The sequence below is a fragment of the Bubalus bubalis genome, chromosome 3 (genome assembly GCF_019923935.1).
Source record: "Bubalus bubalis isolate 160015118507 breed Murrah chromosome 3, NDDB_SH_1, whole genome shotgun sequence".
NCBI lineage: Eukaryota > Metazoa > Chordata > Mammalia > Artiodactyla > Bovidae > Bubalus > Bubalus bubalis.
This window is the reverse complement of record NC_059159.1, coordinates 165951706-165966064: the sequence shown is the minus strand read 5'-3', so window position 1 is coordinate 165966064 and position 14359 is coordinate 165951706. Positions and strand designations below refer to the sequence as shown.

Here is a 14359-nt window from a genome sequence, read left to right as displayed (position 1 = left end):
TTTATATCCACATCCACAGCCATATCTATAGCCATATCGATATCTACATATCTACCATCTATCTGCCTAAAACCATTGTGTTCCTGGTGACAGCATAGTGCTATGTGCCTCAGTCTTCAAATCTTTGCTAAGTAAATGAATAAATGAGTGAAAGCCATCAGTAGAAACCATATCTTCAGGATCCTCTATCATCTTCATTTTTACTAAGAAGATGTGTATAAACCAACTGGAGATTCCTAAGTTCTTTATATGAGCACAGACATCTCTGAATATTCAGGGACTGACTACTCAATCTGTTGTCTCTCCAGGGGCTTCCTTTGAATATCGCCTAGCTTCTCAGGATGCACACAGATTCAAAGGGCACGTCTCTTTCCCTTTTTAGGAGAGCTTTGGCAGAAAAAAAAAAACGTTGGCTCCACCTGAAGTTTGGGGAGCAGGTGGGTGTGATCACTGAGGTTCATGTTCTCTGCCATTTCCCTGACTGACCCCCACCACTGTTTGATCCCTGGGGCTGGTGGTGGCAAGCAGCAAGCTTTTCTGCAGCTCTGAATCAGGGCTGCTTGTGTATCATGCCCTGTCAAAGCCACATCAAAGGCTTGAGGTGGGTTACCGGGTCTACACTGAAAGTCCTCAGGAGCCACAGCTCAGGGAGGCTCCGGGTTCCTGAGGCAGCCGCTGGCTACCTGGGGGGACCAGGTACTTTCCTGAAGAGAACACATCATTCGGCTTTTCCTGTGCTTTTACTGTAAACTCTTGGTTTATTACACACCTAAGAGGAAGGACAAGGGGAAAGAGAGACAGACAGACAGGCGAGGTCAGATCTGAAAGAAGCACAGCAGATAGCAACGGATTCTTACACATTCTGAGCAGTGAGCCCTGAGCCCCCTTTCTGAGAAGCAGAGCCTTGTGCCCAGAGAGGGACGATGACAGCCCAAGGACCAGGAGGCTGGAAGCTCAGGAAGGAAAATCCAGGCTTCAGGATGCCTTGCCCAGTGCTCTTGCCACACATCCTGATACCACTCTTCCTGAGACCCCCGAGGGAGGAGGAGAGGCAGCTTCGTGCATTGGGGGCTGAGCAGTTCATGGCGAAGCGCACTTAGACGTCCTCCACTCTGCCGGGTGCCCGTCACTGCGCCGGGCCTCACAGTGAACACGAAAATGAAAAAGCCAAAGCTGTGCCCTCCCAAAGCTCCCAGTCCATGGAGCCAGCTACATGCACAGCTCGAGCCAAGGTCAGGCCCACCCAGAGAGGGTTAGAGCCCCACAGAGGAAGGACAGTGAGAATGGGAGAGATGTGGTGGCCTGGCAATCAGCGAAGACTTCCTGGCCCACAGAGTGAAGAAAGGTCACTGCAAACAGAGGGACACACACAGCAAAGGCCCCAAGGTGGGGAAGTACGCAGGACATCCTGGTGAGTCACCGCTGTGATGACGCTTAGCTCGTTTGCAGGAGACAGTGGCAAAGAACCAACTAGGAAGGTAATTCCAGCCAGCCCTGAAACCCCCACAGCCGGAAACCTGGCCTTGTTTATGGCCAAGTACCCCGTACAGGGCTGAGCATAGAAGAACCAGGCACCGAATGAACAGCTTTGGGGCCTGACTGTGAAACCCTGGGGCCTTAATGATACGTGAAAATGTGTTAACAATGTCATCTGCTACTACCCTGGAGTCTGTGCAGAAATCCACCCCCACCCCCAACCAAAGACCACTTATAAGTCAGAGCCTCTTAAATACCCCATATTCTCAAGCACACACATTCTAGATCAAGATTTGAGGAGAGGTGGCCAAGCTGACTCCATCACTCACCTTCAGGCTTTATGAAAAGGCTTGCAACATATTCTTCCAAAGGATAAAGAGATCAAAGAACTGGGGCTTTTTTAGAGAAGGAATTAGCAGGTGTTCAGCTTTCCTTCACCCCATCCCATCAAAGGGGACGAAGGGGAGTGCAACCCCCTCCCTACCCAAACTCAGTCCAAACAAAGGGTCTTTCCAGAAGCTACTCAGGGGGCTCCACATGAGGTCACTGAACTCTGGTAGGTAAAAGTGAAGTTGCTCAGTCGTGTCTGACTCTTCGAGACCCCATGGACTGCAGCCTACCAGGCTCCTCCATCCATGGGATTTTCCAGGCAAGAGTGCTGGAGTGGGTTGCCAGTGCCTTCTCTGACTCTCTGTAGACACTCTCTGAAGCTAAGCACAGATGTCCCCAGGTGCCAGATTTCATCCTTGTGGGGACATCTCTGCCTGGACCAGCACCACGCAAGCCGGAGAGGGTAACGGCTGTCACCAGCAGAGGCCCCAAAAATCAGGTGGAGAATCTGGTTTCTCCCACCTGCAGGCAGCCGGGGGCGGGGGTCCCTCGGCGCTCATTGCCGCCCACTCAGCGGGCCCACGCTCCAGGCCCTGCGCCAGCCTCCTAGGGCCCGGGTTAGGGTTAGAACTCTGGTAGGGAAGAGAAAACTATCTACTGGATCCTTCAAATCTCAACTTATTTTACTCTTTGCATGTCTGAAGTTGAACATAAATAGAATATATGTACAGCATGCTTTTCTCTCTCCTTTGAGGGATTTGGAGGTTTATCTTTGCTCCTGTATACATAGATCTAGTTTGTTCAGTTTTAAGTGCTGTGTGGTATACCACTGGGCTTTCTTGGTGGCTCAAGTGTAAAGAATCTGCCTGCAATGCCGGAGACTCAGGAGACTTGGGTTAGATCCCTAAATCGGGAAGATCCCCTAAAAGAGGGCACAGCAACCCACTCCGGTATTCTTGCCTGGAGAATTCCATGGACAGAGGAACCCATTGGGCTATAGTCCAGTGGGTTGCAAAGAGTCAGAAGCAACCGAGCATGCATGCATGCATGCCATCATGTTTCATCTATGCATTCCTGGTTTTATTTTTCTCTAAAATACAAAATGAATGCATGATCAATACAGAAAAGTTGGAATATACAAGAGGGGATTTTTTTTAAAGGCCTATTACACAGAGGAGTGATTTCAATGAATCAGTCTGGAATCAGTCTGCATCGTGGAGGTTGAGGGCAGAGGCAGGAGGTAAGAGAAAGAATCCTAGTTTGAGACAGCAATAAACTGGTCACACAAGTGATGACTGGGAGCCAGGCTTCAAAGCCCAGTTTCTCTCAGACTGCAACCTCAACCTTTTTTGCAATATGTCATATAATATATCAGCTATAAGGCACCTGTTAAGACATCAAACAGGGTATATGTTGAAGGGGTGGATTTTAAAGTTATGCTAAACCATTCTTCTGTTTAGATATGAAAAAAAACAAATTACTTAGGAAAAAACACCTTCTGGGATCCCTGAATTATGTAAATGTAGGTGATACTCGGGAGCAAGGAGAATCAGGAACAGAATCTCGTATTATTGCACCAGAGCCGTTACTTCTGGAGACCAATGGTATACAAAGTCACTCACTAAGAAATAGGGGTGAAGTTATATAAGAGGTACAGGGTGGGTCTTCTGGGAGAGAAGTAACAAGAGGACTCCACCGCTGCTCAGTGAGATTCTATCAGAGGTCCAGGGAAAGGTAACAGATACCAGAGATAAAATTGCCTTTAAGGAAAGGAAGCACAAGCTAGCGTGCATATGCATACACACGCTAGCTTGTCCAGGTAGAGTGAAGTGAGGTGGGTAGAAATGCCTGGGCTTGTGGACACGATTTAAAAAGAACCGTCACTTTGGAGACAAAGTGATATTTTCAGCCGGGACAAGAATCTGGACCAGTAAGCACTTTACTGCAGACAGGAAAACCCACCACAAGGCTCTGCAGGGCCGATCCACAACAGCGCCACTGTGTAGCTGGGAGAAGCCGATGCTCAGAACCCAGCCTTCTTTCTGGGCTGGACGTCTAGAAAAGTACTGACTCACCTTGATCTGGGTAAGCATCTAATGTTCCTAGAAAATCTGGAGAAGTAGCAAGAGTCCGAAAATAAAAAGGAAATACTACATTTCCTTCTAGTGGGCAGGTAGGCTGGCAAGCAACGATGAGTGTGAGCTTCCCTATTCATATCTTAAGCACGTTGGAGGTGTTTTAGAAAAACCTTTCCTGCAAGCTATCAAATTCTGTTTTCACCTACTTTCTCCAGTTCATATTTCAAAAGTCAAAAAAAGTGGGAAGCTGTTGCCTTAAAGCCATTCTCACCCACCACTCAAAACTAGCCTTAAGAGAGAAAGAAAAAGAAAACAATACTTAGCTATTTTTGTGAATTCAATGCATGTCTCATTAACACTGGATTACAATATTCTTGGATTACTTGATTCTTGGACTCAAAATAAAGAGTGTGGCAGAGGAAAAGAAAATTGAAGGCATTAAGGTCTAGGATCTGCCTGATATTAACATAACTGACTTCTAGTACGGATGCTGTCCTACCCCACCGCGCTAATCTACAAATCCCCGAAATCTTGCTCAGATGGAGTAAAGCAGAATGGAATTTATGCAGCTGGATGTGAATTTTTGCTCTGCTGTGATGAACTCTGTGACCTGGGGCAAATTACTTAAGCTCTGGAAACTTGTCATGGGCACAGTCACACAGACTATATACGTGTACGGACTCCGGGTGTTATATGAGGTAACACTTCCTAGAAGCTGGTGAGGACACAGTAGTGGGTGCAGGAGACACTTATTTATCTGCTCCTCGCTCATTCCTCCCATTCCCCTGACTCCGCCCTGAAAGTGAAAGTGCTGCTTGCTCAGTCACGTCCGACTCTCTGCAACCCTATGCGCTGTAGCCCACCAGGCTCATCTGTCCATGGAACTCTCCAGGCAAGAATACTGGAATGGGTTGCCATTACCTTCTCTAGGGCATCTTCCTGACCCATGGATAGAACCTGGGTCTCCCACATTGCAGGCAGGTTCTTTACCGGCTGAGCCACTAGAAAAACCCATAGGCTCCACGCTAGAAAATCCAATTTGTGGATTACAGGCTAGGCTGAAGGATGGTGATGCAAGCAATCCTCTGCATTCCACCTAGGGATTCTCTCAGTGGGTGCACCCAGCGCCTGCATACACTAGGAGAACTAGGCTGCAAGCTGGGGTCTCCAGCCAGGCTCCTGGTACAGTGCCAGGCCACAGTACTCTAAGATAAGACGGAGATCCCCAAATGCCTGTGTCTGCCTGGAGCAATCCCATTGAACTGAATAGCTCTAGAACTCACACCAGGTGTGGGAGTTTATGTTGCTGGTGGTGGCGGTGGTGTTTAGTCGCTGCATCGTGTCCAATTCTTCGTGACCCCATGCACTGCAAGCCCACCGGGCTCGTCTGTCCATGGGACTTCCCAGGCAAGAGTACTGGAATGGGTCGACATTTCCTTCTCCAGGGAGTCTATGTTAACCAATGGTTATATCATCTTGAAAAATTAAGAGGTATTCTCATAATAAAATGAGTTTGAACTGGTTCCTAAACATGTTTTTCTGCAGTATCTCTTTTGGTTTTTACAACAAATTCATGAGGCTCATTGGGCAGGTATAGACATCTCACCTTAGCAGGTGAATAAACTATAGCTAAAAAGTGAAGCGTTTTGCTCATGGTTTCACAGCTAGGAAGTAGTAGAGGAAAAGCCAGGAAGATCCCCTGGAGAAGGAAATGGCCACCCACTGCCATTATTACCCGGGAAGCCCCATGGACAGAGAAGCATGGACGGCTACAGTCCATGGGGTTGCAAAGACTTGACTCAGTGGCCAAACTCATATGACTCAGCAACTAAAACAACTAGAGACGAAGCCAAACCTAGAATTTCATCTTTATAGTGACCTACTGGGTCAAGGATCTCCTGTTTTTATATCCTTCCGTCTCTCTGAGTATCAGCAGTGTGGCTTATTTTACTGCTGGGTATTGTATCCTGACATATGCCCCAGAGGTCACCCACTCCATCTCACTAATAAGTGCATTTTCTAGTAAACTTGAGGTGGTTAAAGAAATGCAAAGGGGAAAAAGGAGACGTAATCACAATTCTTTCCATTCACACTTCATATTAATTAACGCTTGCTACAGATGATATACTCCCAACTCTGCAGTAGTTTTTGAAGCCAAGATCCTGAATATCCCAGTGTATGCTAGGAGAGAATTATATTCACATATAATTCCATCTAAAATTATAGCAGCAAGTATTCTGATGAACAATAAAACATCTTCATTAAGAAACACATGTTAAATATGGCAAAGTAATAAAAGTGAAATATTCCATCATTCCAAAGTGTGTGTGTATGTGTACGTGTGTTCCTATGCTTTTCATATTTTCTCTGCTTATGAAACTCACGACCCTGACTCTACTCTGCTTAAACTCACCCTTTGTGGGCAGGAGAATCCTAAATCCACTTGTTGCTTCCTTTCTGCTTTATAGAGTGCAATGTGGGGACACCATAACTAGGAATCTCTCTGGGCAAAGATGCAGACGAGCTGCTGTTTCAAAATTTCTTCCTGGTCTTTTGATAAGCATCACTGGATCCATGCTTTATGATGGCAACCCCTCCTTTAAAAGTAGACAGGCTCTAGGGGACTGCCAGTTCCCCAAAGAGGACTTCATTTAGCAGACGGAGTTGAGTTTTTACTGTCACATCAGGGAGAACACCACCCGGAGAGGTTTTCTGTGTCTCAGAAAGGGGAGGGCAAGGGTGACATTACTAGAGAGTCCTGTGGTCTGAACTTAAGTGTTTCAGGAAGGTCTTTGTTCTAATCGTTTAGGAGTAGAAAGGCTGGAGTCCTGAAGGGTGTGTTCATGAGTAAACAGTTGTTTGATGAACAAGACGGTTTGCCTGGTTGAGCAATTTGTTGTCCTGCGAAAGGTGATGTTTGCCCAGGTGAGCATCAGTCATACTGAGAAGGACAAAAAAAAAAAAAATGTTTTTTAATGAGCTGCCTGAGGTTCAGAACAAAGTTACTTACTGGTTTGTCTTTCTGGGCAAAAATTTTCTGGAACAAATTGTAAAGTCATGTTGGGCCTCAGCTTCAAGTATTGATCACGGAGTTATAGCAGTACAGATGTCTCCACCCACCCTGGGAATCAGAGGATGAACCCAGAGAGGAAAGGCTGCACTCCATCCTCACCAAGTCCTGCCCCCATGATGGGAGCGCTCCCACAGTGGGAAATACCTACCGTGCCACTGACTGAGCTGCCTTAGAGAAATAATATCTGTGTTAATATGAGAGGATGAAGATGAGCATCAATGATGTGTGTGTATGCATGTGTGTGTGTGTGTGTGTGTGTGTGTGAGAGACAGAGAGAGACAGAGTGAGGGAAGGGGGATGGAAACCAGGAAGAATCCTCAATTTCCACCTCTCACTGGCAAGAATAATTTAATCGTCATCAAACTTGGATATTCACCAAACTGGAGGGGAGGGTGTATTGTTTGGCTCCCGGAGGGATATTGGCATGTGTCTGGAGACATTTCCATCTATCTCAGCCGGGAGAATAGCGCACTGGCATCTGGTGAGAAGAAAACAAGGATGGATCTGCTCAGTATCTTACAAAGCACAGGACACCCCAGCCCCTGCCTGCAACAAACGACCACTGAACCCATGCCCTCAGGAGTGTAGAGGTAAAAGAACCCTGAACTAGATGAAAATAAGGGTTCCCTCAGGACATATGAAAAAGGAGGGGAGAAGCAGGGACTAAAAGACAGCAAAGCAAAGACAGGCAACATGAGGCCCCTCTGGGAAGGAGTCAACTGAAAAAGAGGATTAGGACACTATCATACATATTGTTAGAAATCTTTTAGGCTTCCACGTTGTAGTGAAGCACCATTTATGCTCAACACTTCAGGGTCGTGGAACAATTACGTATCAGAGAGCTTGGGGGTACTCACACAGTGACGTAACACGTGAGCTGGGTCTTGAACTCAGGACAAGTAACTGCTTGCGCTTCCATGCCTTGTGTTGCATTCAGCTAGTTCATCCAATTATTGTCTATAAAAATACATTTCAGAAGGTCTAGTGCATGAATGAACTGTCTTCTATCAGATCCTGGAAATACGAATCTCCATTTGCTCATATAAGAGGTGTTTTAAACAGCTTCCTTAAAACTCCCATGACTTGTGTAAACTACTCATGATACAATAGCAGCTTACTTGAGAAAGAGACAGACAGTCATAAAATAAATGTAGCAATGGCATCTTGCTGGAGGCACTGAAGCTATAAATATAATTCCAATGTCATTTGCTTCCTTCCGCCCTTGAAAATCCAGATAAACTGGCTCAAATCATTAACTTCATGCTCAATGGAAAAGCAAAGGCTTTGAGGTTTCTGTGGATTTCCAGCAACAGACTGCATTCCGATGTCTCCACATCTGATCCCTGATTCTTCAAGTGCTGTTTATACCATGTGACTACAAACCAGGCAAGAAATCCACCCCTTCCTCAATTCTACACACACATTCGCACATGTGTGGCATCTTGCACAAGAGCTGATAAGTATAGCAAATTTACTTGAAGATTTACATAGAGATAGGAAAGGGATTACCTACCAACAGCTTCAAATCCAACGTTGAAGATCTCTCTTGTGAAACTCTGTTGGCCACCCTGCCACCAGGGAATTCCCACAGGATGTTTTTCCCAGGGTCACCTCGAAGCCATAGAGGCACTCCATCCACTTGTTCACAGACCAAGGGACTTGGAGAGGGAAGCAGTGGTTTCGTTGCAGCCCTAACCTGGCCCCTCAGCCAGCCAACTTGAGCCCCTGCAACCTGCAGAATCTATACACAGTGGCTCTGGCCTTACTCCATGCGGTCCTCGGTCTCAGCCCATCTCTCTAATCCCTCCTCCCCTACTCCCTTATAAGCCCCTCACTTCTCTTCCTCACTGATACAGAGACACAGACAGACCTGTGAACGCCTCATGTTCCCAAGTTGGACAGCTTAGCTAGATTTTGGTTTGTTTGTTTGTTTTGCTTGCATTCTTACCAACCCCCTTGGAGTCTTACCTGGCACTCAGAGTAACCTGACAGGTGAGCTTTCCAAGTAAGAGTGATCACTTTGTAGATGAATTCTGGTACCCAGCTATTAAGACAATAAAAAGTTTACTGAATTACAAAGCAAAAACAAATGATACCTTTGTGAAAGATATGTGAAAGACATATCTTTCACAGAGGGAGACACGTAAATACACCTCCCTGAAAAGCTGAGGCTGGGGTCACTCTTTGGGGTGGATGGGATCATAAAGTCCTGTCCAGCGCCCCATCCAGTAGTTGTCACTCTTTGATTCATGTCCAAAAAGGGGCTGACCAGCGTCTGCCTGATGGAGAGTCCTTCTTTCCCACGGCAATTCTGACCTGCCATCACTGGACCTGGGTGCACAGGCAGGTGAGGGAGAGGTGATATTTCCGTGGCTCCCACAGCACAACTTTGAATGTCTCAGCACAGAACTTGAGGTTCTTCACTCTTGGGAAGCCACCTAAACCTCTTTCCTCTACATAATCCACTTATCATGCCTCTGGCCATGGTATCCATTGTTTTTCCTGTCTGGAATTCATATTTCTAAACCTGGAAAAGTTCTGTCCATCCTTAAAATCCATTACAACCTCCCCAGGTCGAGTAGCTCAACTGTTCCTTTGTTCTCCTTTCCACCCTGACATATTTTTACTGTGTAGGATACAGCAGACCATATTGGAATGTTCGTTAAACCCTCTGCCTTTCCCTATTACATAAGAGAAACTTCATCAGCGATTTCTCCTGCTTTTAACACAAAGCCTAGGCCACTGTGCATAATATACATTAGTCTAATTACTGTACAAAAACTGCATCTCCTCTTCCCTGTGATAGTCTTCAAATGCATGAAGACAATGACCTTGATCGTTCTTAGTCATCTCCTCTCCTGGTTAGACTCCTAGAATCTTTCACTAATCTTTCCTTCACATGGACCCTGGCTCCCTTTCCATCTTTGTCTCTCTCCCTTGTATATGTTTCCATTCCCCAAGGTCTGACACTTGGGACTCAATGTCATACTTTCAGGAGATCCCTGCAGGTTCTCAAGAAATGGCACCTGGAGGAAGAAGTGATTGTGATCATGCAAATATTCAGGAGCACACTCCCTGCAAGAGCAGGGACAGGGCCCCTCGGATCAGGCAGTGCCAGGCCCTTAGAGTGTGTGCTCAGCTGCTCAGTCATGTCTGACTATTTTGTGACCCCAGGGACTGTGGCCTGCCAGACTCCTCTGTTCACAGGGTTTTCCAGGCAAGAATACTGGATTGGGTTGCCTGCCATGTCCTCCTGTAGGGGAGCTTCCTGACCTAGGGATCTAACCTGGGTCTCCTGCATTGCAGGCAAACTCTTTACTACTCAACCACCAGGGAAGCCCAGGCCCCTAGATCTATCTCAACAGAAGATGGGGCCCCTGGGTACACTTGCCACACACTTGGCTTCCTCCAGAGTCCTCGGAACTGTGAGCTCTATCTTGTGTACTCTAATTGCATGACAGCCAACTTTCAGATTTTTTCTGCATAGCTGGAAGGATATTTACACTTTTCTTATAAAATTTTGTCATCTCACACATGCTATTTTGTAAACTGGTTTTTTCATGCAAAACATATGCTGTGTACAAACTCCTTTGTAGGTTATTAAAAATACATCTAACATAGGGATTCTTAAGATAGTGTCACATAGAAATTGGGAAGATTTCTAAAATTTAAAGTTGAAGTGTATGTGTATGTGCATATATGGCTTTTTATGGGGAGAAGATCTATGGTTCCTGGAGACTGAAAGGGTCTATGAGCCAAAAATTAAGAACAACCCATCATCATTTCTAATGGACACACAATATTCCACAATTGTGTCATGCTTTATTCTGACACTTGCCTACTGTTGACTATTTAGGCTGTTCCCATCACATCAATGCTATAAGCAATTCTACCCTGGCTGTTTTTGTGGATACCGCTGCTCATACCCATTAAGCTCACCTTCAGATGAATCCCAAGAAGAGAATTGTTTGCCTAAAGAACATGGACCCTTTTAAGGCACTTCTCTGGTTCTTATTTGAAGGTTCTAACCTTTGGTTTTTTCAAGTTCAACTCTGGGCTATCTCAAGCTCTGCTGTGAAGCTTCCCCAAGGGCAGCGTCATCTCACGTTTGCCTTCATCCAACCACACTTCACTCCAGTCAAGTGACTTCACAGAGAGCCCCTCTGCTTCTCTCAGCTATAGATAGCCTCCTTGAAGGAATCTGAGGGGAGCACTGAACTTTGTCTCGAGAGACTTCTGCTCAAGCTACATCTCTGTCACACGCTGTGTAATCTTGGTCAGTTCACTCAGCTCCTCTGTATGACTGTCAATGGTAATTTTTGCCCTGAGACAAAGTGTCGCATCTTACAAGTGAAAAACATTTGGCCCTGACTTGATGTGACTTATTCAAATAATGACCTTCCTTGCACTCAGGACCCTAGAAGAACAGGTGAGGAGTCAGAAATAGAGGCCTCCCTGGAATTTCTTGCCATGTCCCCTGTTTCTAGCAGAGGGATAATGAAGAGCTTTACATATCTGAAGAGGCATTTAATGATGTGAAATTATGTGAGTGAGTCACACACTTGCAAAGCAATTCAATTCTGTATTAACTGATTGAGAGATTATTTCAGACGTTCTCAAAAAGGAGAAAAAACAAAGAATGATGGTTTTTGAACTGAAACCTGAAAGCTTTAGGGAAACATCTCCGTGTGCTCTTTTCCATCTTCTTCTCCACCATGAGTTATATCTGCCAAAGCACTAAGCAAAAACGATGGGCAAGCCCTGAGCCACAGGAATGCATCTGCTGAGATGTGTAACTGGGGAGACAGAGAAGAAGTTCTGACTCTCAGGGCAGAGTTTCACTTATAATGGTAAAGTGCTGGCCTCACAATGTGATCTCCTATGAACAACCCTAGGTGTCCCAACACGACAGTGGTATTACCTGCTTTATGGCTGCACTAGATGGATAGGCTGTAGGTTTGGCTGATGTAATATAGACTCAAATTAGCAATGGTACGAGCAAGGTTATGTGTTAGTTCTCTCGCCAGGGCTAGGATGTTGCCCCCATAATCACCAGGGCAGCATATTACAGCAACCACTAGAGTCCACTGCCTGTGCTGCTTGGACTCACTTCATATTAGTTCTGGAAACATGCCTTCAGGATTCTGAAAGTTTTATGGAGAAACTATACCCCCAACCATACTGAAATTTGCCTTGGGGCTTTAAGTCACAGTCATTCCCTGTGCCACCATGCATGCTAGATTTCCCCTCATTCTCAGCTGGAACATAGCGGCAGGACCCATTCACTGGGGAGAAGTCTGACGCCATGGTCACCTGCCCACCTTAGACTGTGCCTGATGCTGTTATCCATTTACTATCAACAGGGGGAGAGGAACATCAAAAGAAGGCCACAGTGGATCCCCCGGAGACCAAACATTCCTTCTTGTCGTTACTAAGCACTTTCTCCTCCTTACAGTCAGAAATAATTACCTTTTTCAGGAATGGTGACTCCACCTCTTGAATGATGTTCTCTTGGGACAAGGAGCCCAAAGCACCCTGAAAACAGTAATAAACTGTATTTCCATGGTCTCTCTCCAAGTTCCCTTGAAAGTACTCCCTTTTGTTAACCAAAACCTCTGAACACTCAGAATTCAGATTTTCCATAAGGGATTCATAAATTCCCCAAGTAAGGATACTCTCACTGTCATCCCCCTTGGTTACCAGTCCATATATTCTACATTTTGAGGGCACTGCTGCTAAGTCACTTCAGTTGTGTCCGACTCTGTGTGACCCCATAGACGGCAGCCCACCAGGCTTCCCCATCCCTGGGATTCTCCAGGCAAGAACACTGGAGAGGGTTGCCATTTCCTTCTCCAGTGCGTGAAAGTGAAGTCGCTCAGTCGTGTCCGACCCTCAGCGACCCCATGGACTGCAGCCCACCAGGCTCCTCCTTCCATGGGATTTTCCAGGCAAGAGTACTGGAGTGGGGTGCCATTGCCTTCTCCGTTTGAGGGCACAGTGACATACAAAGGTCATCAGTCTAGAGTACACACTGCGTCCTGGAAGATGACACCTTGTTCTCACACTAATGCCTAAGCTGTGTCTTCAGCAACCCACTCTATCACTCTATTAGGTTGTCAGCATCTGGACAGAGTGGAACATGATATGATAAGTGAGTCTCCAATGCCTCCTTCACTATAAAGTGGGTCCTTGGGACTTCCTTGGTGGTCCAGTGGTTGAGAATCCACCTTGCAATGCTGGGGATATGGGTTTGATCCCTGGTTAGTGAACCATGACCCCACAGGCCACGGTGCAACTATGCCCTAGTACCGCAACTACTGAGCCCACAAGCCACACCTCGAGCGCCTCTGCACCGCAGCAGAACAACCTGCGTGACACAGGCAAGGCACTAATTAATCAATTAAAAGTGAAACAGGTCCCCTTGTCTGACACAATGGCATGTGGGATCCTCTGGCGGTGAACAGTAAAGTCTTTTAAGCTCCCAGACAGTGATGACATTAGGTAGGGCTCTGCAGGCAAGAAGGCAAGGCCACACCTGACTTATGTGTCTACTCCTGTCCAAAGGAATCACTGCTCATTCAAAGTGAATCTTCATAGGGTTTATCTCTTACCCCCTAGAAAGAGTGCATATGTCTTATCAACATGTCTAATGTACCTAACTGTCCTTCCATATATGCTCCATTAATCACAACATCATGAATATAAGTGTGATATTCCTCCTAATGTTCAGACAGTTCACGTTTCCTCAGAATATATTATGACAGAGGGAAAGAAAGTTAATATAACCCTGGGGCATGACTAATGTAGGTTGTCACATGCTCTAAGTAAATACAAACTGTATATTACTCCCTTTTCTGTTAGAGATGGGGAGAACATATTTTTCATACAAGTGGCCACAGGTCACGTATTTAAGACTCTATTCACTACCCTATTAAAGATCGCATGTCTTGCATGACAGCTGCAACTGGACTTCCACCTGGGTTGCGTCTGCAGCAGATTCGATTGCCCTCCAGGAACCATGTGACTTTTGTAGGGGTCACACTAATGAATTAAAGGAGGTAAAGACAACCAACCTTTGTGGTTTAGGTCTTGAAGGCGGCCTGGTCTCTGTCGCTTCCCACAGCATGCAATGTTGTTCTAACAACATAAGGGAAGCTAGAAAACAGTTTTCATGGAGTGACAATGAACACAACTTATGATAATTTGTGAGAAATAATTGACACAGTGCTTAGGGGTAAAATCTCAGATCATTAATTTTTAATCTTTTTAATGTTCTAATGTAAGTATTTAAAGGTAGAACTTCCCTCTACTTTCCAGCTCAACTGCTGTTCTTAAGTTCACTTGGTATTATCTTTTTGGAACTATGGATTATTTAGAAGTATATTGTTTAATTCCCAAATAT

General features: G+C 45.7%; 1 long non-coding RNA gene across 1 annotated transcript; it reads right to left on the bottom strand.

The window, feature by feature from the left end:
- Positions 1–7147: 7147 nt before the first annotated feature.
- On the bottom strand, positions 7148–9045 carry LOC102414993. The gene is made up of 3 exons (XR_003107588.3): positions 8926–9045; positions 7815–7914; positions 7148–7435 (listed from the first exon to the last, which is right to left on the bottom strand). It is a non-coding gene; the product is annotated as an uncharacterized LOC102414993 (long non-coding RNA).
- Positions 9046–14359: the final 5314 nt, after the last annotated feature.